The sequence below is a fragment of the Adiantum capillus-veneris genome, chromosome 6, assembly GCF_014529385.1.
Source record: "Adiantum capillus-veneris isolate H3 chromosome 6, ASM1452938v2, whole genome shotgun sequence".
In the NCBI taxonomy this organism is placed as follows: Eukaryota; Viridiplantae; Streptophyta; class Polypodiopsida; order Polypodiales; family Pteridaceae; genus Adiantum; species Adiantum capillus-veneris.
Window position 1 is genome coordinate 146,329,297 of NC_140936.1, and position 5,736 is coordinate 146,335,032.

At 44.1% G+C, this 5,736-nt stretch overlaps 1 pseudogene; it reads left to right on the forward strand.

The window, feature by feature from the left end:
* The first annotated feature begins 1,387 nt into the window (after nucleotides 1–1,387).
* Nucleotides 1,388–4,812, forward strand: LOC147456428 (uncharacterized; annotated as a pseudogene).
* The last annotated feature ends 924 nt before the right edge of the window (nucleotides 4,813–5,736 follow it).

Genomic DNA, 5,736 nt, shown 5'->3' on the forward strand with positions numbered 1-5,736 from the left:
TAAAGTTGTAAATTGCATTGAAGAAATTATTTCTAAAAGAAATGATTCATTCAGTATAAATTTACCATTGTAAGAAGGATAAGAAAGCTCTTTATCAAGGAAAAATAAAGAACAAGCCATAATAATAAGCTAAACAAATAATTAAGCATAAGATCACATTATATAAACTAACAAATTGTTTATATACTCACATCTAATAATATAGCCGTTATAAATTTAAATTTAATAATATTCTAATATTGTTACAAATTTATTTAAAAAATATTAAAACTATATTTTCATATATATATATATATATATATATATATAATTTAATTTAATTTAATTTTTGTGTGTGACTGTGTGAGCACGCTTATATGTGGTATGTGACCGCTTCCCAATGAGTCAAGGGTCGATGGCAGCTTGTGTTTGTATGGTAGAGGGGACAGTGTGCGGGCGCCTGGGGGTGTGGGCTGCCTTTGGGGTGGGCCCGGGTGTGGTGTACGGGCGGGGGGAGTGTGTGCAGGTGGTCGGTGCGGAGCGGGATGGTGTGGGTGGCCTAGGGAGACGCCCGCGTGTGGAGCGGGGGAGGGGGGGCAGCATGCGGCTGCCACGTGACGGCGTGTGTCCCCGCGTGGCCGAGGGGGGGAGGGGAGGCAGCATACGGTGGCCTCGCGCTGCCACGAGGCCGCTGACGCAACAGACCACGTGGCCGCGGAGCAGCCACGCAGGCCACCTCGTGGCTATGTGGTTTGCCATGTGAACCGCTGGTAGTGGACGGTACACATGGCATGCCATGTTGGCCACATGGTCTGCGGCCATGTGGCCACGTGGCATGCCACGTGTACTGTCGCCCAACGATAGTACACATTGATAGGAGTTTTTTGGTTGAAGTTTGCCGGCTCATGTATATATGGTGTGCTCGCTTTTTCCACTTTTGAGTGTGATATGGTTGTTTGTACGGTGTTGGGCAATGCCAGTTTTTGGATGTGTGCTCTTGGCTATGGTCTACAGCTCGCCATTTGACTAAGTGTGCAAAAGAATTGATGCACCGAGTGAGCGTCATTGTCTATGCCGACAAAGCTCGGGAGTATCCATGATTCAACATTATGTGCAATCTTCGTATAAGGCCTTGATGGAGAGAATCCACCTCGGCATCACACTCCATTGTTTGTGTCAGCCCGTCCATTATCTTGTAGAGTTGACCAAGAGTTTCACGGGATCATTTAGGTTTTCAAATTTGGACCTACATTGTTGTGCTTATGGTCATTGAGCGCCTTCAGTGGAGCCAATGAAGTGAACTTGATGAACTTGTCAAAGGACAATGAGATTCCCGCTCGATGCAGTTACGATGAGGAGCTCAGGCATCGGACCAAATAATAGCCTTGGGTGGGAATCAAACCTTGCCTACATGATAAAGGTGAATTTAGCCCTTAAAAAGGGGGTCGCAATAATTGGAGGATGGCCTGCACGTGAATAGAGGCGGCGCCAGAGAAGAGCATGGCCGCCATGGAAAGTGGAAGGGGGAAGGTAAAGCAAGAACATACAGAGCATGAGAGAGGGAGGTAGCAGGTGGGTGCTAAAATCCGAAGGGCAGCAACCAAGAGCTACAAGTGGCCATGCTCAAGCAAGAGGCGGAGTCGCCATGGCGTGAAGAGGAGGTGCACCAGAGTGGGCTGCAGGGCGAGCAGGTAGAGAAGGGGCTCTCAAAGCCTGCACGAGAAGGTCAAAGAAGTAAACAGGGGGGAGCAGCTGAGACAGAAGGGGCACCAAGCTGGTGCTTGGGAAGCCGAAAGCTGACGGCCAGAGGACGGTTGGATTAGACTGCAAAGGGAGAGACAGAGAATGCCCTCCTGCAGCTGATAAAACAAGAGTGAGAGGGCGGGGGTTTTAGCTAAGAAGAGAGCGAAGGAGTCTTGATGTGCTAACTAGGGGGGTGAAGTCTCAAGACCGCACCCAACTCTAAATTAGCTCAAGCTGGTGCAAACTAGAGGAAAGGCCGAAGAGGTGGCTTGGAGAAATAAGAGGGTAGGAGAAGGAATTGTGCCGAGGCTTGTGGAGAGCATAAGGCTGTGGATCAAGAGCCATTGAAGGGGCATTTGCAAGGTTAAGACAGAAGGGGTCTCTATGCTCAGGGGGCCGTTTCCCAAGACACTACAAAAGTTAGCCCGAAAGAGAGGGCGGCTTGTTACACAAAGGAGAGGGAGCCGCTCAGGTGAGTAGAGGGAAGGAGGGGTGCTGCATGCAGAGGGAGGCCTCCTGTAGCAGAGAAGGGGTATTGGCTTGAGGTTTTGCATTGCCGAGCATACAAGAAGGCACAGGAGCAATGCAACAGGAGGAGGTTTTTGTCCAAAAGTAACCATCATTGTACACTCTCTAAATGTATTTAATCTCATTGCATCATCATGATTTCTATATTTCTTGTGTTTAACTGAATATTCTCCATCTCTTTCTTGCTCTCATATCCGTTTGTTTACCATCATATATGTGTGTGAGTATGCTATCTGCAAAGGCCACCGGAGCTTGTGGATATCAGGTGTGTGCAAGTTTACAAGCTTGAAGGTGTATACTCCTGGGGACACACACTCTCATTTTCTCTCTAGACTCAAGTGCCCTCACTTTGCTTGAGAGGCTCTACCATTTTTCTTGTCATCGTTTTGGTGCCCGCCACTGAGGATCATGCCGTTGAGTACCTTCAGTAATAAGAGCATGTGTTTCGACTTTGAGCATCCGATATAGGCATCACAAACTTCTGGAAACATGGCAGCAATGGATGTATGCTTCTGTGGAAGGAGGGATGAGGATGTACAGGCATGGGTTATTCAAGAAGATATGTTGCTTTTAGAGCTTGATATATTTGATGATGTAGAGAGGGCTGATTTCATGTAAAGAGGTTGTACGAGGACGCTTGGCATTTTTATGAATGCCTTCATGAGCATGTGCAATATAGTTTGAAACTCATGAAGTGTGCTATTCAGATCCGCTAGCAAGAGGTCATGTATATTTTTGTGGCACTGCAAGTGAATGCATACAGTCTTGGATAACACAAGTTGAGCATGAGATGATGCAATTTGCAATTGACAGTGACGTAGCAAAAGTTGCATATGCTTCGCAAGGCTTGTCTCGTGATGGTTTTATGTTTTCGCATATGCTTCCGGACGAGTGGTGTTACAGCTGGTCAGCCTTGAAGGTCTCATTGCTAATGTGCTATTGGAGGTTGCCAAAGCCTCAAGGTTCAATAGAGGACTCCCTTGTCACCACTTTTGAATCACTACAAGGTGAGTTTTGGCATATGTTGTGGAGTTTCTTTGAGGGAGACACTTGGGAGTGGGATTTGTATGACTTGCCCCTTATGGAGAGGTCGGTGGTTGACATGGTGGAAGATTCATCTATTAGAGAGCCTATGCATTATAATGATGAGGTTTTTGAAGATGGATATTGTAGCGATTTTGAGTCTGATACTTCTAGTTTTTTGTGTGAGGATGATTTATGTGTTAGTGCCTCGCTCGATGATGCATCTGTTGATGAAGAGTCTTCCTCCTGCAATAACTCAATGGTGTTTGACTTGGCTCCATCCATGAGGGACATCAGGTCATTGAAAGAAAGGTGGCTGGTGGGATTTGAAAATGCTGAGAGAGAAAAGCAGACTTTGAAATTCCCTGGGGGGAGTGAAGATGTAAGCATAGGAGAGGGAGAGCGAAGACTTGTCTCTTGTGAGGAGTGTGTACAACCAGTAGAAGAGAAGAGTGAGAATGCTTCAGTTGAAAAGGTTATGAGTTTTTGTGATGATGAGAGTATGTGTGAAGAAGTTGTGCAGGTGGAGAGTTTGTGTAATGGTGTAAGTGATGATATTGGTTTTTTTTTGCAGCATCTTATCAGAAGCAATTGTTGAGGTATCCCATTCGTTTTCCTTTGGTACTGGTATGTTGGAAGATGTTACCTGTGAGTTTTTTGATCGGTTGCTTGATGAGAAAATGCCTCTTGAGACGGTCATAGATGCTCCGAAGAATGGTGATACTTGTACAGATGTTGTGAATGTGTTTAAGGGATTTGTATGCCTCTTTGTAGGCATGTATGCTTTTTAATGCCTCTTGAAGGCCACAACTTCTTCTCATGATATTGTTACAGGTGTTTCCCAGGCCTTGGAATACGGTGTGGCTTATATTGGCCCAATTAAAAGTTTTAGTGCAAAAAATTTAAACAAGGAGGGAAGTCTTATGGTTCATATGCATGAGGCTGATTGAGTTTATGATATGTTTTTTGGTGTGATGTTAATGCATGGAAAGCTTTTGAAATTTTCTTGGGATCCAGGTGGAGGTTTGGTTACTTATTTAATGCATGGGAGGCCAATTGTTTTTGTGTGGGATCCAGGTGGAGTGAGCATCTACTAGTGTAGCTGTTGAGCATAAATGCTCCAGCAGGCTAGGGGGTTTGGCAAACTATGATAGGAGTTTTTTGGTTTGAAGTTTTCCGGCTCATGTATATATGGTGTGATCGCTTTTTCCACTTTTAAGTGTGTTATGGTTGTTTGTATAGTGATGGGCAATGCCAGTTTTTGGATGTGTGCTCTTGGCTATGGTCTGCAACTCACCATTTGACTAAGTTTGCAAAATAATTGATGCACAGAGCGAGCGTCATTGTCTATGTCGACAAATCTCAGGAGTATCCATGATTCAACATTATGTGCAATCTTTGTATAAGGTGTTAATGGAGAGAATCCACCTCCATTGGACTATCTCTCTAGATGGTTAGAGGCTATAGCAGTAAAACAAATCACTACAAAGGATGTGGCAAAATTTGTGTATGATGAAATATGTTGCAAGTTTGGGGTTCCACTAGAGCTACTTTTGGACAATGGACCAGGATTTAGAGCTAAACTACTAGACTTCTTATGCGCGAAGATGAAGATTAGGCACCAGCATACCACTCCTTATTACCCACAATGAAATGGCTTAAATGAAAGATTCAATGGTGAGTTGGTACAAATTATTTCGAACATGATAGAGCACCAAGGAAATAATTGGGATGTGGAATTTCCTAGTGCATTATTGGCTTACCATACTTCGGTGAAGAAAGGTACAAGGTTTACTCCATTTCATTTGGTATATGGAAAGGAAGCACTATTGCCTGTGGAAGTAGAGTTGTCTGCGGTCAAGATGTTAGAAAAGTTGCTTGGGCAGGCCAATGATGCATTCAAAGAGAGGCTCTTACAATTACAAGAGGTTCAACTGGATAGGATGAGCACATTGGAACATTATGGGCAGATGCAAGATAAGGCTTTAGCAAAGATAAATGAAAAGGTCAAAAGTAAGGGTAACAAGAAACATGACTTAGTTTTGCGCTACAATAGTAAGCTGGACAAGACATTCCAAAAGAAGTTTCAAATTAAGTGGAAAGGCCCTTTCAAGGCAGTGGAGTGTTTTCCGAATGGTACATATTAGTTGGCTAACCTAGATGATATTCTACATAAGTCAAGGGTAAATGGATTGCATCTTAAATTGTATCATGCTAGATTCATGATGGTGGAGCAAGATGAGCTGTCAGCAGCACAAGTAATGTATGTGAGGGATGAGGTGACCTATGATGCGGCGAGTCTCATATCTCTTTTTGCTGCTGCTGATCATGAATGATCTAGCAAGCTAGAGGATGGGCAAATTATGTTAGGTGGTTTTTTGGAAAAAGTAATTGCGCATATGTACATACACATGCATGGTGCATCGAATAAAGGATTGCCCATTTTCCAGAGCCTGGTGGTTA